The sequence below is a fragment of the Perognathus longimembris genome, chromosome 16 (genome assembly GCF_023159225.1).
Source record: "Perognathus longimembris pacificus isolate PPM17 chromosome 16, ASM2315922v1, whole genome shotgun sequence".
NCBI classification, from domain to species: Eukaryota; Metazoa; Chordata; class Mammalia; order Rodentia; family Heteromyidae; genus Perognathus; species Perognathus longimembris.
This window is the reverse complement of record NC_063176.1, coordinates 3,296,736-3,318,722: the sequence shown is the minus strand read 5'-3', so window position 1 is coordinate 3,318,722 and position 21,987 is coordinate 3,296,736.

Below are 21,987 nucleotides of genomic sequence, written 5' to 3'. Positions count from 1 at the left end.
ATCTATCTGCATAGATGTTAAATATGCTAAACGACTTGTAACTGTACATCTGTGACCTGAACGAGAAGGAAATGTCTAAACACCATGAAACTAACGTTGTGCTTACAATGGTAAGGAAACCAGCGACTGTGCCTTAAAAAAAGAGTTAACTTTTATTAACAAAGCCAACAGACAAATCAACACTGTGGATCCTGCGCCACTACTTACCCAGAGCTTTGGCCAAAGAAGCTTGGATGTGTCTCAGATGCAGAATTTAGGTTTTAAATAACCCCGACTTGAAGCGGTAGTTTCCATGGTGACCTGCCCTCAGCCACTTCCCTGGACCGGCTAGGTGCTTCCCCTTGAAACAGCGAGTCCCACGCGTCCTCAGCCTTGTGTAAACGTGCTGAAAAGGGAAGGGCTGATTTTGCAAAGGGGATTTTTGTGGTGGCAGGCACTTTTGACGGCAGTATGGACTTTGATGCCTCATGAAACCAGTTAGTGGGCATTCTGCTGGGTCCCTGCATTTCCCGTCCGTGGTGTGCGTGTGCTCTGGTCAGGGCCGAGGGAGACGGTGCGGAAAGTGTGTGGTTCGGCGCGGGATGAATTGTCTGGATGTGCTTTTCACATAATGGGTACTCAAGAGTGGGTCTGATGTGAATTGGAGGAGAGAATCCTGAAGTGGCAGGTTCGTTATTTTCACCCAGTGGGTGTGGCCAATGGCCAGTCTTCTTATTCATGAAACACCTGGGTGGATTTCAAAATACTTCAAATGTAGCTTATTATTGTTTCTTTAAGTGATGTATGGATGGGTTGCAGTTCCATATGTACGGCAGTGAGTGCATTTCTTAGCAAACTTGTTACCTCCTCCCTCATTTTCCCCCGCCTTCCCCCTCCTCCTTCCCCCGCCATGAGTTGTACAGTTGGTTTTCACCATGTAGTTTTGAAAGTATTGCTGTTGCAATGGGGTTTGTCTTTTTATCCTTTGTCTCTTGATTTTGGTATTCCCTTTCTCTTCCCTAGTTCCAACACATGTCTATATAGTATCCAGGGTGCTAAGATCAGATACAGTGACATCAGGGGTAAAACCACGGGAAAGAAAGACAAAAGAAAAAGGGGTATACTGTCACATAGTACGTTGAAAATATCAACAATGATAAACCACTTGTTTCCATAACTTGGAGTTCATTTCTCTTAGCAACATCTTGGGTGTTCATGTGGACATAGTTATTGAGCTATTGTGATCTTCTGCTAGGATTATCCTAGACGTGTACTAATCATTCCCAATGAGTAAACCAGAGTCCATGTTTCTTTGGGTCTGGCTCACTTCACTTACTATGATTTTTTCCAAGTCTTTCCATTTCCTTATGAATGGGGCAATGCCGTTCTTTGTGATAGAGGCATAGAATTCCATTGTGTATATGTACCACATTTTCCTGATCCACTCATCTACTGAGGGGCATCTGGGTTGGTTCCCTATTTTAGTGGTGACAAATTGTACTGTGATGAACATAGTTGTGCTTTGGTGTGGTCTTGCTTATAATCTTTTGGGTAGATGCCCAAAAGTGGGGTTGCTGGGTCATAAGGGAGCTCTATGTTTAGCCTTCTGAGGAATCTCCATACTGCTTTCCAGGTGGTTGAACCAGTTTACACTCCCACCAACAGTGTAGTATGGTTCCCTTTTGGCCACATCCCCTCCAGCATCTGTTGTTGTTAGTTCTTGATAATGGACATTCTTACTGGGGTGAGGTGGAAACTCAGTTTGTTTTGATTTGCATTTCTTTTATGGCCAGTGATGTAAAGCACTTCTTCTGTATCTCTTGGCCATTTTCATTTCCTCTTCAGAGAAGTCTCTTTTTAGGTCATTAGCCCATTTATTAAGGGGGGGGGGGAAGTTGGTTCTTTGAGGATTTGTTTTGGAGGAATTTAATTTTTTGAGTTCTACGTATATTTTAGGTATGTGGCCCTTGTCAGTTGTATGGCCAGTGAAGATCTTCTTCCAGTCTGAGGGCTTTCTATTTATCTTGCAAGCTATGTCCTTTGCTGGGCAGAAGCTCTGTATTTTGATGCAGTCCCATTTGTCCAACCTTTCTTTGATTTGTTATGTTTCTGGGACTTTAGTAAGAAAGTTTCGACCTGTGTCAAGGAACCCCAGTGTTTCTCCTATTCCTTCCTGAAATGTTTTCAGGGTATCTGATTTTACCTCGAGGTCTTTGTTGCATTTGGAGTTGATTCTGGTGCAGGGTGATATATAAGGATCTAGTTCAAATATGGCTTATTTTTAAATGTGTTTTATTTAAAACAATATAGCAAAAGGCTATACTTATAAAAGAATATAAGCTGGTCGCTCACACCTAGCTACTCAGCAAGCTGTGATCTGAGGGTCACTGTTCAAAGCCAGCTGGGCAAGAAAGTTGGGAGACTCTTATCGCTGATTAACCTTCAGGAAAACAGAAGTGGAGCTGTGGCTCAAAGTGCTAGAGAGCTGGTCTTGCACACAAAAGCTCAGGGTCAGTGCCCTGAGTTCAAGACCCATGACCCACCAAAAAAAAAAAAAAAAAAAAGAACAACATAAAATGTGTGTGTATATATGTATAGCTATATATATATATGTATGTATATATCTGTTGTCTGACTGATTCTCGTTTATTGCCTTGAAATTTCAAGCAATGATGAAGAATATATCTTTGTATGTTAGTCTTATTGTTTTTCTTTTGACTTGGGTAGATGTTTCTTGTGAGGCATTGCTAATTCATTCTTTTCATTTACTATGAAGATATGAGACCTTCTTTAAGGCCTGTAAGGCTAACTGATGATCAACAAGCCTATGTAAAAATCTGGGTTCCTTTTTACAATGCATCTGGCTTGACTTTATATAACATTGGTTATCAGGAAAGAAAAAAAAACTGAATATCTGCAGTTTGAAATCTGTCATAGTTAAAATAACTAACAGTTAATGAGTATTCTCTGGGTGCCACTTTTTGCACCTATTAAATTCATGTCCTTTCACAACACTGTGGTGAAGTAGTTACTTTTTATAAATGTGGAAACTGAACCTCAGAGAAGTTAGTTCACACTGACTACAATCACCCAGCAAGTAAATGAAGGTACCATGATTTAAGCCAATGCAGTTTGAATCTAGAGTTGATGGTCTTAATTATAACCAAATATCCTTTCTTTCTTGTGGATGTCTTCCAGTTGGAAGGAATTACACACACTCCTTCCTTTTTATGCTATACATATGTCTGGGAAGTGTAAACCCTATGCCTTTTTGTCTTTTTCAAGATCACAAGATAACCATTGCACATGCCATTCTTTTTCTATGCTGTTTTTGAGTGGTTGATGGAATTGTAATTCTTCTGCTATACATTGAGTTGTTGTCCTGCAGAACTTTATTTTCTTTCTTTTTAAAAAATGGGGTTCTTTTTCCATTTTATTGAAAATGTGATTCTATTTTGTTCACTTGATCTTAGATAAAAGGTTGAAGTAATTTCATTTTTGTACCAATTAAAGGAATATTCAGCATATATATACATTTAGATGTCAGCTTAAATAATGAAAAAAAAGAAATAGAGGGAAATAAAAATAGGGCAGAGAAAAAAGGACAATAATATCATGGAGACCACGAGTTGAGAAATAAGGTAAAAGCAGCATAAGGATAAAGTAGTCACTCAACAAAAAGAGGGAAGTACAATGAACAAAACCAAAGACCCTGGCCAAAAATATCTATAGAGAATATTGGGGAGATGCATCTTTTCTACAACATTTGAAGAGTAAGAAAATCTGAGTGAACCTTGAACCTCCCCGCTCAACCCCCTAAAGATGACATTTCAGCCGTTTCTCCTTGCTGGCATACCTAGCTGAGGAAATAGCTGGGTGATAAAAAGAAATGCAGCTTTGACGAATCCTGAAGGAAGATCTCCACTTTGGAAAACTGGGGTGCCTTCAGTAATAAAATTTCACCCTGCAGATAAATAGGAGCATGTTTGTAGCACATTGCAAAAGACCCCATCTTTCCACAGGATTGGTCCGGGCTATCCGTTGAGTGGGGACCTGCCTATGGAAGGCCAGAAAGAGAAGTGGTTTCCGAGTATTTCCTACTTGCCTTCCTTCCCATGGAAGGTGACAAACGAGTGAGCCATCAACCTGGCACTCTTCCCTACAAAACACACAGACCTTTCTCTGGGCATTAGTAGGTAAACAACTGGTGTGATCTCCCTAAAGGCAAGTACCGTGTTCCAGTGAGAACAGTCATCATGTGGCAATATGATTGTTTCATCCACTTACTCCACAAGAACGTGTATCACCCCACCCCAGCAGCCTCATCCTCGTCCCGCTGTTGTGTCTTCCAGAGGGGTGATGTCACTGAAAGGGAATGTGGAGACGGGAAAGTCCTCTCCAGCTGCCATGGCTTTAGATAGAGAGCTCATGGCTCTCTACCCACCATGCTTCCTCCTGGGTGGGTCTTTCGGAGATGACAGTGGTGTAGCCTGATGTTTAATCAATGAATGTCCTGTTTTATTCATTTCACACTGATCTTCCACGGGGAACACTCCAGTAAGTCTACAAAGGATCTAGGAGGTACTGTGTTTTAATCTCTGTTTATTCTCCTTACTGAGCATGGTGTGTGGAAACGTCATAAACTTTGAATTTGTTGAATGAATGAATGCAAAAAAAAAAAAAAGAGGGTAGCAGGTGAGAAAAGAGGATGATAGGTTTTAGGCTACCAGGATAAATCTGCTCAGACCCTTTAAGAGCTGAAAGAAAGACTTGCTAGAAGGAGAGGGAATGGTGCACATGCACACAGAGCGAATTCTGTTCTTAGAAGCTAAGAGAGGAATAGAGAGGCCGGTAGAAAGAAATAGGCTTGAGCCATGCGTGTCTGTTTCTCTCCCTTTGAGGGCACCCGCTCTCTGCGAGACTGCTTTCTACTTTCTGCTTGGATGTGTGCTTATCTGCTTGCCTACTTGCTTACTCAGTAAAGCTTCACCAAGTTTTCTTACCATTAAAAAAAAAAAAGAAATCGACTATTTCTCCCTCTGTATTTCTGGCCTTTCTCTCACTCAAATCTACTACTCACTCAAATCACAATGGAAGTAAGGTTATGGACTTCACAACGCAGAGTCAGTACAGCAAGGAAGGACTAGAGAGAGTACGGCGAGTGAATGTGATTAAAGTTTGTCATGTACATGCATGAAAATGTCAAAAAAAAGATGGCTGTTCCATCTCAAAGAAAGAAAAACTAGAAAAGATAGATGAACGCACTGTCATGGTCTTAGTTTCCCAAGTGAAGACAGAATGTAAATAGAGGCACTCGATGTATTCGGTGGACTGAAGTTATTTTAAAAATGGGTACTATAAGTTGTCCTTCTGGTTTTGGACATCCTGAGGTTTGAACTCAAGGTCTTTTGTGCATGAGGCAGGTACTTTCCCACGCGACCCACACCGCCAGCCCTTTTTGCTTTAGGTTATTTTTCAGATAGAATCTTGCTTAAAAAAAAAATTTTTTTTTGGCAATGAGCCCATCATGTTGGTTGAGATGGGGGTCCCACGAATCCACGCCCCCCTCCTGTTGGCCTCTAACTACAGTCCTCCCTGTATCTGACTCACACCTCGCTGGGCTTACAGATATGAACCACTAAGCCTGACCTAAGCACTGTCTTTATTTAACAGCAAAACCACCAGCAGCACCTTTTCCTACAAGCAGCACTTGTGCTGCCACCACAAAGAGTTAAGTCCCAGAAGCGAGCTTTGAACCTGCGACTCCGAAGCTTATGCTCTTCCTGTTACGCTCTTCTTGACAGGAAATGTAATTGTCCTGGGCAGACCCACCTTTCAGAGTAGGAGGGTTCCATCCCATTTGAGAGGTAACTGCCAGGTATGTGCAGAGTTGTTCAACAGTTCCCAGCTCTGCTGCTCTCCCTTGATCTCACGGCGTGCCTGCCCTTATCTTCTAAGTGGAGTCAGAGTTCAGGAGCGGGGGCGTGCGTCCCTAATGAATTTAGAAGCAAGGGAAACTACATCCAGTGGATTAGCACTTGGAAGGGACATTTTTATCTTTATGCTTGATTATGGGTAGAGGTGAGTTTCAGAAACCATGAAAAAGAAAACGAACTCTTTATGGCTACCATAAACGATCAGAATTTTATTATGAAACATTAGGAAGACAAAACACTTAGTAACCCATTGAATACACTTATCTGAGATTTCAATTGCATTTTTAAAAACTTAACTGCTCTTGATTTTGTTGTACACACAACTTTGGCAACAGGCTCCTACACTAAAGCCATGCTCTTGCAATTGTACTATGATAAAGATTGGAGGGCCAGGGAACTAGGGATCAGAACCATTGTTTGGACGGGAGAAGGCTAAAAAAACCAAAACCACCCCACTACTGGGCCTTAAACTCAGGATGTAATCACTGTCCCTTAGAATTTTTGCTTAAACCTGGCTGCTGGTGGCTCACGCCTGTAACCCTAGCTATGCAGGAGGCTGGATCTGAGCATTGTAGTTTAAAGCCAGCCCTGGCATGGAAGTCCACGAGACTCCTCTCCAACTAATAACCAGAAAACTCGAGTGGAGCTGTGGCTCAAGTGATAGAGACCTGGCCTTGAGCAAAAGAGCTCAGGGACAGTGCCCAGGCCCTGAGTTCAAGCCCATGACAAAAAAATAAATAAGGGCTGGGGATATAGCCTAGCGGCAAGAGTGCCTGCCTCAGATACACGAGGCCCTAGGTTCGATTCCCCAGCACCACATATACAGAAAATGGCCAGAAGCGGCGCTGTGGCTCAAGTGGCAGAGTGCTAGCCTTGAGCGGGAAGAAGCCAGGGGCAGTGCTCAGGCCCTGAGTCCAAGGCCCAGGACTGGCCAAAAAAAAAAAAAATAAAAAATAAATAAATAAATAAAATAAAAAAATAGAAATCTTACTCAAGGTTGGCACTCTGCCACGGAGCCATAGTTCAGCTTCTGGGATGTTTTGTTGTTTTTGTGGGCTAATTGGAGATATGAGTGTCTCAGCTCTGTCTGCTTTGGCTGGCTTTGAACAGAGATTCTCAGGTCTCGGTCTTCTGAGTAGCTAGGATTCTAAGCACAAGTCTCCAGTGTCTAGGGAAAAGACTTTAAAGAAATGGTCGGGAATAGAAACTAGGAAGGAGATAAACATTTCAGAGTAGGCTGGTGAGAGGTGTTGCCCAGGTGCGTCCCACGATTGTGGTGTCATGAATGCTTTTGTGATCTCACATCAGTTGTGTTTTCACTTGGATGGATCTGTACAAAGTAATAGATTGCTGAGTATTTTAAGCCCCTCCCTCTCACTCCAAAACACCAGATACAGTCTTTCCCTCTGTTTCTCGTTGCCGTGGTGTAGCATTCCAATGGTGGATGTAATATGCTAGCCGTACCTCCACGGCACCTTCAGAGGTGGGGTTGTGTGGCGGCATTGTGTAGTCCAAAGGAAACAAAACAGTAGGTATAAAGATGCACTCAGAGGACTTGAGAGGTAGATAGCTTCGTAAGTACGCATGGATATGTTCCAATGGGTTTTATTAATGGAGTCTGCCCTTAAGACGTTGATAAAGGAGGCCTTCTGACCCATTAGGGCCACACCCATTATTTGCCTATTTTCTACAGCAGGGGTGGAGTTGCCAGCGGAGACAGAATATATAACCGGAAAAGCCAAAAAATATGTCCCCTCTGACTCTGTAGAAAAAGTCTTGGAACCCTTGATTTAAAGAAATTTCCTCTCCCATTTTTTTTTAAACAAAATTGTGGAGACATTCCTGAAAAAAACAGTGCCGAATGAAACTCTGTTCAGACAGCAAAAGCAAGCATCCAAAGCCTTTGTTCTGGAGTTTGTCTAGTGATTGTATATCATTGTAAAAATTATGTGACCCCCTAGTAGGTTCCAAAATAAAAAAAAATTCCTGTGTCACCTGGATTATCCTAAAGCCTTAAATCCTATAAGGGTTTGTTTATTTGGCTTATTTCTTTGGCAAGAAGAGAAAACAAATTAAAACACATCATTACAATTTGAGGGAACTTCTGGAATTGTAACCCTCTAAGAAGACATACTGTTATGGACATAGAAATGTTATCCATAGTGTTTAATAGGGGTGGCAGGAGGAGAGGAGCTAAGAGCCTCAAGTTCTCTCTATAAAAACAGAACTATATTGACTGTGGACCTACAAGGACTGTGCCATCTTATTGGCTTTCTAAGGAGTAGAATACTGTGTCACTATTTGTGAGTATTGTAGGGGCAAAACAAACTGACTGTTCACTTAGAATACTTTCAAATCCAAGTATGATTTTTGAATAATTTTCTAATAACCAGGCCCAAATTCTTCTAAGAAAGGTATAGATGGTCGCTGAAAACAAAATGACATTGTGTTCCAATTTCTTTTCCATCTGTCATTCCCAGGAATTCTATTCATAAGCGGCCTTCTGTTGGTAGCTCGGCTAGCATGAACTTAGTGCTACCTGCAGGCAGAGGGCTTACGGAGTGAAAGGAAAATCACAAGATTTGAACCAGGGCTGGGGATTCCAGTGGAGATTTGTGGGTTAGGGTGAGAACGGTCTGCAGGCCCTTTTCCCTGTATGTCTGTGTTAGTCAGAACTGAGCGTTAGAGCTACCAACCAGACTTCCTCCAGTTATTGCCTCCTCCCAGAGACCATGCCAGTGGTTTGCACAAGTATGGGAGCCTCAGGGCAACTGGACTTCTTACCAGGGCAGCCAAAGGCTTGAAGCACGACACTACACCAAAGTAATGGTGGCACCATCCACAGCCTTACTGCTGTGCTCTGTGGGTGCCAAGGTCACTTTCCCTCAGCTTCAAGGAGAGGAGAATTGGACTCTGTGATTCCCCTACCTCCTCTTACTTCCAAGGAACGGGGACTACAGGCATGTCCCATTCCACCTGGCCTCAGATTCTACGTTTTCATCGGGGAGTGGACGGGTCACATTGGGGAAGAGGATTGGGATGCTCCCTGGGAATTGCATCGTGTATTTCACAACAATTAGGGCAAATTTTGGAAACTTAAGCACTAAGTGTTAATGTCAACAGTGAAATGGTAATTTCCTCCTTCTTGTTGTTGTTGGTCGTGGGACTTGAACTCAGGGTCTGGGTGCTGTCCCTGAAGTCTTTTGCTCAAGGTGAGTGCTCTGCCATTTTGAGCCAGAGCCATTTCCAGTGTTAATGTTTTTTATGTTGGTTGTTTAACGGCAGTGTATATGTAAAAGACATATCTATACTATGTTCACAGAAGTGTTCTTTGTCTTTCTAAAAAATTAAAACAGTGGCCTGCTAAAATCTTCCCTAAGCTTGATCTTCATTGGGTATCTCCATCTTAGAAAATGGCACTATTTTCTAGTCAAAAATTATTCACACTTTTTTCTTTTTCGTTCAGCTCTATATCTAATTTGTAAGTCTACTTAGTTCTACGTCCAGAATGCCTCTCAAATGTGCCTTTTTAAAGTCATGCTTCCAGCCCTGCTTTTGGCTGGATTAGAGATGGAGTCCAGTGAACTTTTGTCCTGAGATGGCCTTGAACTGTGATCTCCCAGATCTCCTGAATAGCTAAAAGGACAACTGTGAGCCACCAGTCCCTGGCTTCTAAGCACTTCTTAGAGCCCCTCTTCTTAATAGCCTGACAACGGAAGTCACATCTGAGTGAGATTTGAATAGGACAAGCATTTCTCACATCAGCATGCCCGTGTTTATTGGTTAAGATGGGGGCTTGCTCTTGTTTTGCCTGGGCTAGCCTCAAACTGCACCTCTTATAGTCTTGCCCTCCCCAAGGAGCTGTTCCTACAGATGTGTCCTCCCCCTCCCGCCCCCCGCCCCGGCACGGGGCCCATTTAACTTTTAAGAACAGCTTATTATGAGAGGGTGGGGGAAGGGGTGACATTCCCCACAACAAATGCACTCGTTACCTAACTCATGTCACTGCAACCCCTCGCTGCGCCATCTTTATAATGAAAAGAATAGCTTATTACGTGCATGAGGGTGTATTAAACAACGGACACATGTTAAGGCTGTGGTTTTTCCTTTTACAGAGTCGATAATTCAGTGGTGGGGAGGAGTGGGGAAAATCTCTCAACAATCCCTAGTTGGTGGAGTGACAGGTACACGGCACCGTCCAAACGGCAACAGGTGGGGTAGAAAGGGGTCTTAGCAGGCTGATTGGACCACTGGCATTATCCGCATTCCGGAGGATGAGGTAGCATTTGAACTGGGTGCTTGCAAATGGAGCTGTCCATAGGTGGCCGTGCAGGAGGAAGAAAGAAAGGCATTCCAGGCAACAGGAGTGGTGTGAGCCAGAAACTGGGACCAAGCAAGTGAAATTCAGGACTAGGAAATACGCAGGGATTGGGCTAGGTGGAGCACTGAGCTGCACAGAGGACCAGTGTGCTGTTGTTCTCACAGATGGCAGAAGCTCAATAAAGACAGTGCTTTAAGAAGACTCATTTGGAAGCTGGACCCTGGTGGCTTATGTCTGTCATCCTAGCTACTGAGGAGGCTGAGATCTGAGGATTGTGGTTTGAAGCCAGCCTGGGCAGGAAAGCCCGTGATGCTCTTATCTCCAACTAACTGTCAAAAATCCAGTAGTGGAGCTAGGTGCAGAGTGCTAGCCTTCAGCAATAAAAAAGCTCAGGATCAGCGCCCAAGCCCTGAGTTCAAGTCCCAGAACTGGCACAAAAAAAAAATGAAGAGAGAAGACCACTCTGACTTTGTATGGGTTAGACTGGAAGGAGGGATAGGGAGCCCAGACATTATCCGTCAAGGACCAAGCACCAAGTACCCCCAATTTCCTGGTATTTCTCCTACGAGGCGAGGAGGGAAGCATGGCCCAATGGGAGCCTGTGGGCTTGGGCTTGCTTGCAGACTCTCAGTACTGTTGTGGCTGGCGGAAGTGAGTCACACGATAGTTCCTAACAGCTTTCTTCAGTGGTAGCATAAGGCATTGAAAATAATTGTTTTAGGGCTGGGAATATGGCCTAGTGGTAGAGTGCTCGCCTCGTATACATGAAGCCCTGGGTTCGATTCCCCAGCACCACACATATAGAAAAAGCCGGAAGTGGCTCTGTGGCTCAAGTGGCAGAGTGCTAGCCTTGAGCAAGAAGAAGCCAGGGACAGTGCTCAGGCCCTGAGTCCAAGCCCCAGGACTGGCAAACCCCCCAAAAATGTTTTTACTGTACAAGGTTTTTGTGAGAAATCAGAAGTATTTCACCAAAGGACCCAATATCAACATTGAACGAAGAACTGAATTTGTTGGATCAAATTTTTCAGTACTTCTCTGGCCGATTCTCATTTGTTTGAACTGATGTTCTATGCTAAAGCTGCACTACGAAGGGAGTTGTTAGTAGAGTTCCTTTGTATCAACTACAGAGTGCATTCTTCCATAGTCTCTGAAAAATCACCTCCATTTACTTAATTATTCTGCTCTCTATTCCAAGCAGTAACTGCCCCGTCAGCAGACGCTTTGGAATAATTCTTTCTCTAAATGGAATATCTTACTCTCTTGCCAGGATAGACCAAGTGTTAAGTAAACAGTCAATAACGTTTTCAATTTTAATTTAATCAAAGAAAGGGTCATCGAGTCTGAGGGCCCCTGCCTGGGCCACCGAAAGCTGTCCAGCAACCATCTGCCTTTGTTCCATTTGCTTCTTTTTTCCTCTTTCCAGTTATTTTAGCACCATCCTTGGACTAGGGCCCCAGACCATGGGTTTCAACACATTAATAAACCTATGAAGAGATGTGAGTGCCAAAAAGTGATTGGAGGCTGGGTGCCGGTGGCTCAGGCCTGGCATCCTAGTGACTCAGGAGGCTGAGAGCTGAGGACCACAGTGCACTGCCAGCCTGGCACCCGTGAGACGCCACCAGAAAAACCTGGAAGGGGTGCTATGACTCCAAGTGGTAGGGTGCTAGCTTGGAGCAAAAAAGCGCTCAGGAACAGTGCTCAGGACTTGAGTTCAAAAAAGTGATTGGGAGTTGGTTACTTTCTCTGGATCAAAGTAAAACACTCAGATGGAAGCTGGCAAGAAATTTACTCACCTCCTTCTTTGGGTTCGAACTCATGATTATATATGCTATATGTACTGGCAGATATGCTCAGACTTTTTTTTCATCCAGTACTGAGGTTTGAACTCAGAACCTTGTGGTTGCTAGGCTGGTCCTTTACCAGCTGAGTCTTTTTGGCTTTTGCCTATTCTTTTATTTTTTTTTCCCAGGGCTGAACACTGGAATTCTCCTAAATATGCCTCCTGTATATCATGTCTGAGATCCTAAGCGTGAACCACCATACTAGGCTGTTGTTTGAGATGTGTGTGTGTGTGTGTGTGTGTGTGTGTGTGTGTGTGTGTGTGTGTGTGTGTGTTTATCCCCAGGCTGGCCTTGAATAGCAGTCTTTCCAAACTTCACTTTCTGGGTAGCTGGGCCTACAAGCATGCACCACCGTGCCTGACCTTGTTGTAGCACATTTTTTTTTCTGAGTACTGTTTCTTTAGGTTCAAGTAAAAATTGCTGAATTAAAGGAGTCAATTGTGCAATTCTGGATGAAATGTTACTTTTCTTGTAAGTACAGATTAAAGCTTCAAAATCCAATTTAGGCAAAAAGATGTCTCGTTTCAGGGCCAGCACCTAGATTCCAGAACAACAACGAAAACAAACTGCAGAACACCACAGAGATTTCACTCCCCAGCATCTTGGACAGTGCAAAGTCCCAAAGCCGAAGAGCCACAATAGAATCAAATCCCGTGCTGTCCTCAGTTCATGGTACATTATTAATAGCTTTCTAACCCCTGTGTTGACGTGGGTGTACCCCACTGTAGAAGGATTGTGAATATGGAGCACATCGACGCCATGGATGTCAGAAGGAAGCGCCTCTGAGGATTCCCTGTCAACAGTCCTAAGATGTAGTCATGCTAGAAAAGAAAACAACATCCCGTCTCCACTTTCCCAAATGCTGCCTTGGCCCAGCCGGCTGCTCAGAAGCATATGCTGGTTTTGACATGGGGATTTCTGTCAAGGTTCACTTGAAATTGCTACAGTAGCTTTCATTTACATCATTCATTGAGTGGATTTCCCCCCAAATTTGCTAAACTCTTTAAGATGTTCAAGTGCCCAGAGAAGGGCCAACTCCTAACTTTAAGCTTTGAGGAACTCGGAGTGGACTATGTAGAACTGGAGGAAGTTCTGAAAGTCATAGATTATTACAACTATTAAGTCAGTAGTCAGCATAACCCCTGAAACGGGGCACAGTGATGGAGGGTGTTAGCTCTTCCTTTATGATCACCATTACGGTTGGTGGTGGTGATGGTAATACTGTGTCATTGGAGAAGCTAGTGAGAGAGCTCATTTGATCCAGAGAAAAGGAATTCTGCACTTGCGCTGAGCTAAGAGCACAGCCATCTTCAGTGGTCCAGAAAAGACGCATCCGCATCTGGATTAACCTTTCTTTGCCTAGATTTCTTTAAAAAAAATTATTGTCAATGTGCTATCTGGAGGGGGTACAGTTACATAAGATAGTGAGTACATGTCTTGTCAGACTTACTACCTCCTCCCTCATTTTTCTTCCACCTTCCCTCCTCCCCAACTCCCCACTCCGAGTTGTACAGTTGGTTTACAACTTCTTGTCTTGTAAGTATTGCTGTTGCATTGCTTTGCCTTTTGCCCTGTCTCACCATTTCTCAACACTTGTGCTTTCTGGCACGAGAGACTGTCCTCATTCAGAATTAGCTTCCATAACCACGCTCATTGTCGACACGATACCATCCACCAATTGGAAACCACAGATATAAATTATACAAAGAAAATATGCAAACTACTAGCAATGTTTTCTGAATGAGATATTTTCTTACAATTTCATCTCTTTGTATTTTTTTAATTGGTTATGGGCCTTCTTTTGCTCAAGATTAGCATTCTACCACTTTGAGCTACAGCTCCACTTCTGGTATTTAAGTAGTTAGTTGGAGATAAGAGGCTCACAGTGACTTTTCTGCTAGATCTCAGCCTTCTGAATAGCGAGGGTGACAGGCACGAGCCACCAGTGCCTGGCTATTGTATATATTTTTCAACAAACTATGCTTTAATAATGGAAAAAAAACAATCATTTTTAATATTTGAAAATGGAAATTTCTCTAATCAGATGTACATCAAGATACTTGGTAAAATGTCATTTAAGAAGAGCGTTTTAAAAATTTGTGCAAAACACAGCAATATCGCTCTAAAAACTTTTCGTTTCAAAACAAACACACAAACAAAAAAAAAAAACTTTTCGTCTCCGAACTGATTTTTCTGTAGGGTGTGTGTGTGTGTGTGTGTGTGTGTGTGTGTGTGTGTAGATTTAAATTCTTGAATTCTGAGTTTTGTGCTCACTTTTCTGTTCAAGGATGGTTTTCTACCATTTGAGTCATACCTTGACCTTGCTTTTTAAAGAGGGGTAATTGGATATAAGAGTCTTGTGGACTTTTCTGCCTAGGTTAGCTTTGAACTGCCATCCTCTGTCAGCTCTAAACACGCTCATTAAATTGAGGGTGTCACGCACCAGGCCCTGGCTAGTGTCCTGGTGACTGTGTAGTTTGTGAGGACATTGTCATGATCGTTTTGGCATTCTCTTTACATGATGTATTTATTCTTCTGGGATAGCTTTAAGCATGAATGTGAGCTTATGATTTATTTATATTTGCTGCTGTTAGGGTTTGAACTCCAGACTTTGGCTTCTTCACTTAGAACTGATGTTCTTCCCACTTGAGCCCCGCTGCCAACTTTGCTTTTTGGTGATTATTTTGGAGACGGAGTCTATTGGACTTTTTTTATAGTCTGGTCTGATGATTTGTAATCTGCCAGATCTCAGCCTCCCGGGTAGGTAGGATTACAGGTGTGAGCCATTGACTTCAAATGTGCTCATGGTTAACCTTTCAAAAAGAAAAAAAGGACCAACAGTTCAGTGAAAAGTCTCCCTCCTCTACTTGTTCCCAGATCGTCTGGTTTCCCTCCCTGCAGGCAAATACTGCTTTTGTTTGCTTGTCTTTCCTTCATAGGATAGTTTATGCATATGCAAATACATATACAAATACAGTCTAAAAGTTATCACGCGAGAATAGTATCTGAAAGAGTTGGTATTGCCTGAAATCAGTCTTAAAAATATAGCCCTGTGACATGAGTGTCTCTCTGTTTAACTTGTGGTGACGCGTAGCTCTGCGCTTAGGGCCTGGCGCTTTTACTAAGCTGCTGACCCACCGCTTGCGTCGCACGACAGCGCCTTTTGCTTTAGGTAGATATTTCTTGCTAAAGGTGGAGTGTCATGTTTTTACTCAAGGCTGGCCTCTGCTTGTGATCCTTCTCCTTCGGCGCCTCGTAGGAGCTGGGGTGACAGGCACCTGCTCCCACAGCTGCTTTCTTGGTTGAGAGAGGGTCTCCCTCGCTTTTTACCTGGCGTGGCTTGAGTCCCCCTCCAGCCCTGCCTCCCCGGGAGCAGGGATTAGCAGCGGGCCACCGAGGACCACACCCAGCAGACGCGGCTCTCGTTTCCATGTTCCAAACCATTACGCAGTGAACACCAGCCGTCGTGTTGATCCTTAGATCCTCCCGGGTGTGAAGCACTGCGCTGTCGGGTTGCCTTGCAACACTTCCGTAGACAGCATGTCTTCCTAGCGTTCCCTTTGTCCCATCCACTCTATCAAGTCATCGGGTTTTGTTTCATCTAGGGCAAGGGAGACCCTATCACTTTTTTTTTTCCTTTTACTAATGAAGAGAGGCTGTCATTGTTACAGAAGGACAACGGAGCTGACCTTGAGTGGGACCGGACAGCAGAGTGTATGCTGACCACGTTTCTAGAATTTACCACGGTACGGCCTCCCGCACTCCAAGACGGTGGAAGCTAGGCTGTGCCTGTATTTCCTAACTTGTCAGCTTCACAAAGCTGCCCCTTGGCTTTCGCTCGGAGCTGATCCTCTAGAAGAACTCTTGGCACGAAGTAAGTGGGCTCAGGATGAAGATGGACTGATTGTGCGGATGTCCCAGTCAGTTTCCGTCGTCCGGGGGTCGGGGGGGGGGGGAACTCGACCCTCTTGCTTTGGTTAGCGGTAGGACATTGGAAATCCATCAGGAGAAAGGTTTCTCAGAATTTCCTGTCCGTAAACAGATGGAGGGCATGGGGTGGGGAGGAAGCGTGGGTGAGGGTGGAGCCGCGCGTCTTGCAGCGGTTTCCGCGAGGACCGACTCCCCTCCCGCAGATGTGAACGTCCAGTGTGGCCCGCCGGCTGCTTGTGGCACCAGCCAGGTCCTGTGGCCTCCAGGATAGGCACGGTCCGGTGAGATGCCGGGTAGACGCACATGGTTAGGGTCCAGTTTGATCCGGTGGTGTTGGGTCAGTGGCACGAATGGGGAAAGCTTTCTGAAACCGTGGAACAGCTGGCCCCATGTGACTCAGTCCCCAGGGGACCAGGAGGCGCGGTCTGCCACCTGGCTTATTCACCTCCCCAGGAGGAGGTGGGCGGCCAGCGGGACACAAAGGAACAAGCACCTGTCTGTGTCTGGGAGTGGCTGTTGTGAACACACACACACACACACACACACACACTCTCCCTTCCTCCCGCACAGATCGCCAGGCTCTGTCCTGACAGAGAAGTCTGATATAACGCCCTACTACCTTATCAGAAAGCAGACGATTTTCAAATCAGGGACAGAGGTCGAGGCGCTGGAGCAGCTTGTTTGACGTTTCCTCCCCTCCTTCCGCACAGGGAGGCCGCTGCCCGCTGCTCTTCTGCTCCGTGGGAGAATCCTTGAAGGAGGAAACACTGGCTTAAGGGCACTAGGCAGAGCGTTCAGTGATAAATGCGTCAATAAAATTTTCGAAAGATCTGCCCCCTTCTCTCTCCCTACGTTGTTTGAGTCTTACTGGAGGAAATGATTCAGGTATGAACTAGTGAATTTGTGAATAATTTAAGCCCTTGGTTTTACTGCTAAGGAGGACCTGACTCACGCGAAGCTGGACGGTCTTGCTTTTCCTGACGGAGTTGGGGCTCCTGGTGTTGGAAGTCAGAGTCTCTTCTATTTGAGACCAGGCCTGTGCTGTAAAAATGACAGTTGGATATGGTTGAGTGCTTTGTCGTTAAAACTGTGAAGCGACTTATGACACCTATTTAACCAAATACACTGATTTTCCCTGCTCAGGCCAGGCTGACAGCTTGAAAAACTGTTCACCTTCCTTCTCGCCTCATAAAAACAGCGAAAGCTATCTTTAAACCTGGGGTTTGTAGAAGGGAATGTAGCCGATAAATCTAGGCTAGTTGAATTGATTCAGGAATTTGTCATCCCAAATAGGAACTTTCTTGAGTAAAGGGAAAATAAAAGCATCTATCTGTCTGTCTGTCTGTCTGTCTGTCTGTCAATCTACTATCTATCTACTGATGAATATTTTTTTTAGTTCTATTTTGTTTCCAAATGGAATTGACTGTCTAGAGTGGCAACTCTAATGATCATCCTGTTGTAGAATCATTTAATAGCAAAACAAATAGAAGTCAAAACAAATATGCTCACAAAGAACGCCTCAGTTTTGTGTAGCAAAATCCTTGTCAAACTTTCACCAGTGAGTCAGACGAAAGCACTTGCAACTGAGACGCGTTTTCATTATCCCTGGAGGTCCGTAGGGAGCGGCTATGATGATATCTCTACTACCTTCCTTCTGTTAAGACCCACTCCATGGTGTTTATGAATGTAGAATTATTTTATAACTCCCATGATATTTTCATGTTTTCCCCCAACGAAACAAAATGTAGAGCAAACCACACAAACGTAAGAGCTGGATGCTGCTGCTATATGTTGAACACAATCATGAATGATAGCATCCTTCTTTAATATAATTACGTGGTGACGAAATGTATCGCTCTTTTTTGAGGGGGCAGGGCTGGGGATTGAATCGAACCCAAGGACTCATACAGACATGCTGGGCCAATGCTCCATCACTGGGCCATACGTATCCTCTGCTCTGGAGGAAACGTCAACACTGAAGTCTTTAGGAGCCGTTCCAAATCCTACCAAGATGGAGAAAATAGCAATCTTATATGCAGGTCAGACCTGAACCCCACTTTGGCGGCCGTATTTAAGTGGACAAATGCCTGGGCTACCTGTTCTAAGATGTTCCATCAACCTGTGTTGGGCAGACGAGTCTTCAAGGGACTTCGCCGCGCGCGGTGCCCGCTGCCACTAGATGGCGCTTGCCATCGAAACGAAGGCTCCTCCAAGTTCAGCTTTCCTTAGGTGCCTATTAGGACCTTGGATGATGGGAGAGATTAATAAGCTAAATGATGGGTAGGTGCCCAGGAGGTCATGAAGCACAGAGAGTTATTGATTAAAAGCAAATTAACTATTATCAGTAAAGATTACCTGTGCTGTTTGTCTAAGTCCATCATTTACTGTTCATTCATTTTGCCACTAAACCGTGGGAACCCAAGACAGGAATAGAACAAATAGCTCTTTCTTTGGGCTCAGGAGAATCAAGGGCTAGGTGCAAAGAAAAATGTCAGGATTCATTGTTCTTACCCGGAAAAGAACCGGCAAATGTGACCACACGCCTTGTTAACAAGAAAAAGTTGATCAATTACCTTTCAAAGGGAAAACCCATGTACCTCCATTACTGGACAATAATCAATAGGACATGGAATGGAACCTGCTCTTTTAATTGTGGGATAGCACACATTAAGTGCTGAGAATGATGGCAGAGGGTGCTGGCTAGTTGGCCAAGGGCAACTCTTTTTCTCATTAATTTAAGACGTGCACCCAACCCCACACCAGAGCAAAATCATTTTCTTCCCGCTTTCCTCCCTGCTCACCAGTGTTAGGCGCTTTCAGGATAAAATCTTGCCCATCCCGATGGCAAAAAAGTCTCTAAGGACCGCTTATTTAGTTTCCCTGAAAGACATTTTGACATGTTTTTGCAATCGGATGCACAGAAGAATCAAACCTGCCCTTGGACTTGGCCTTTTTCTCCTAACATTCACCAAAGCTAACTCTTCAGGGCCGGTGCGCGGTGGTAAGGAGACCTTGCCAGTTAGGGTGGCACACATGATCCGCAGCCTGGAAAACCGCTCTGATGAGCAGTGGCCGCGCTGGGCCTGTGAGTTGCCTCCGAGGTCTCCCATTGTGGCGACCGGTGTGTGCGGGGAGTGACAGGTCATTCCAACAGGCGACACAAAACACGATCGCGCGGGGACAAGCGTGAAGCAGTGTGGAGCGTTCTCTGGGTGCCAGGGTTTGAGCTTTCCGTGGTGCTGTGGTGTGTGTGTGTGTGTGTGTGTGTGTGTGTGTGTGTGTGTGTGTGCCAGAAGTGACAACCGGTGCGTAAAAGCACATTTACAATCTCAGTCCATTGGGGGGGGGGGTGTGGTTCTTGATTCTCCACGGTGAGCACTGCTTACCTTTTTGGGGGTGGGGGTGGGGGGTGGGGGGGAAGTGTGTTCTGTATTTGCTTCCCAAGGTAAAGTGAGCACCAGGGATTTTCTTTTGTCCCGGTGGTAAATACTTTAATAATAATAATAATAATAATAATAATAATAATAATAATAATAGCGGTGTCCCGCGCGCTTCCCTCTGTGCGGAGCTGCACTGGAGCCACCGCTGTGCAGCGCAGGGAAATGTTTTCCGAGCCACAGCGCCCGAGAGTCAGCGCCCGGGACCCTCTCTTTGGCCGGGTGTGTTTTGGGGGGCTCCCGTTGGGAATGCGCTTGAGCAGGGGGATCGTTTTTGGGGGGGGTCTCGGGGTGATGGGACGGTCGGTGCGGCCTGGGGAGAGCCGGGCACCGCGCGGACGCCCACCATGGCTCCCCCCCACCCCCGGGGGTGGGGGCCCCGCGCGCGCCCCACCTTCCCAAGTTTCCCCGAGCGCCGGGAGGACCGGGCCGGGCCGCGGGGAGCCAGGTGGCGGGGCCGAGCCCCGGGCGGGCGGGCGGGCGGAGGCGGCGCCCCAGGCCCCTCCCTCCCCCCCCCCCCCGGGCGGCGGGTGCCGGGGCTGACGCGGCGCGGCGGCGGCGGCGCGGGGCGGGCGGGCCGGGCCGGGCGCGGAGGGGGCGCGGGCGCGGAGCGAGGGCAGGGCCGGGCCGGGCAGGGGGCCGGCCGAGGCCGCCCCGGCTTTAAATATGGGCGGCGGGCGGGCGCTCGGGGCTCGGGCTCGGCCGCCGCCGCCGCCGCCCTCCTCCCGGCTCCCCCGCGGGTGCGCGTGTCCCGGCCCGCTGCGCAGGGCCGCCCGGACGGCCGCGCTCCCGGCCCCGCAGTGACCGACCCCCCCCTCCCCGCCCACCCACCCACCGGGGTGTGCGGGAGCCCCGGCGGCGCAGCGAGCCGTCCCCACCACCCCCCCCCCCACCGCGCGCGCGGACACCCTCGCCCCCCCCCCGCCTCCGCCTCCGCCTCCGCGCGCCCCTCGCCGGCTCCCCGCCCGCCCGCCCGCCCGCCCGCCCGCCGGCAAACTTGGGACGACTCGGAGCCGCTCGCTCCGCGCCGCGCGCCGCCGACTCGGGGCGCTCCGGGGACCCCCGTCCGCCCTCCCCGCCCAGCCCGCCCTCTCCTCCCCCCCTCCCGGCCCCCGAGCCCCGCGGGCGGGCAGCGCCGGGGTGGCGGCCGCGGTGGCGGCGAGGGCGGCGAGGGCGGCGGCGGCTGCGGCCCCACACCCGGCCGCCAAGCTGGACGAGCGACGGAAGCCGGACCCCAGGAGGTGAGCGCGCGCCCCGGGGGGGGCGGGGGGGCGACCCCCGGCTCGGCCCGGGAGGACGGGGGGGGGTGTCCGTGGCGGCGGGGGCGGGGGACGGGGCGGGGGGCGTCCCCGTGGACAAGCACCCTCCCTCCCCCCTCCCCCGTGTGTGCCCGCCCCGTCCACTGGACCTGGGGAGGGCGCGCCCCCCTCGATGGCGCGGGGAGTGGGGTGGGGGGACCCGCGTGTGGCCCCGCGGAGGGTGGGGTGGGCTCGCCCGCGGGGCGCCGGGCACCTGCTGGGGCGGGTGGGGGTGTGTGTGCGGGGGGCGGGGGGAGATCCGCACACCCAGCGTGGGGACGCGCCCTCGAGGCCCGCCCGGGACCCGGCCCCCCATCCCCGCCGTGCGCGCGGGCCCTGTGGAAGTGGCACACGCGGGCACACGCGGGCACACGCGGGCACGGGGAGGGGGCACAGGTCAGACCGGGGCTGCCCCTGCCCCGCGGCCGTCCGAGCTCTGCCTGGGGCGCCGGCGCGTGGGCCAGGGCAGGTGCGTGCGCCCCCCTCCCCCTCCTCCTCCTCCCCCCCACCCCCCCACGCCGCCTGTCACACGGGTGGGGATGGAGCGCCGCCCGGGGAGAAAGTTCTTCCAGAACAAAAGGAACACAGCGCACCCAGCCCAGGACCCACGGAACCGCGCGCGCGCACGCGGGGAAGGGGCGCCCCGCTCCCCCCCCGCTCCCCCCCCCCCCGCTCGGCTCCCCACCCCACCCCGCGCCCCGGCGCCCCGGGCCTGCCCTCCCTTCCAGGGCGTCATCACCCCCCCTCCCCGCCCCAGGCCCTGCGCCCCTCGCCAGGGGGACCCCCCGCTTGCTTGTCACTGGGGACTCGGGGGGGGGGGGTGTCCCTTCCTGCCCTGCCCGAGCTCGCCCCACGCTCCTGCGCGCACCCCGCGCACCCCGCGCACCCCGCGCACCCCGGCTCTGCCCGGCTCGGGTCCTGCGAGGGCGCTTGGCTCACAGGCGCTGCCTTGCACTGAATCCCGTGTGTGCGCGTGTGTGCGCGTGCAACACCCGGCCCCCTGCCCCGGCCAGGGCTTAGGCGTTGGGGCCGCCTGATCTGGGGGCGCGTGCGGTGTGTGTGCGGTGTTCCCGGGATGCGGCCGGCCCGGGCGGGGCGCCCCGCAGACGCGCGGTCTTGGGGAACCGCGCTCGCCCCTGGGGTGGGTCCCCGCGGCCGTGGCGGCGGCACGGAGAGCGGGGTGTGACTGTCACTCCATCCGCGGGCACCGAGTCTGAGCGCTGGAAGATCGCTTCCACAATGGCA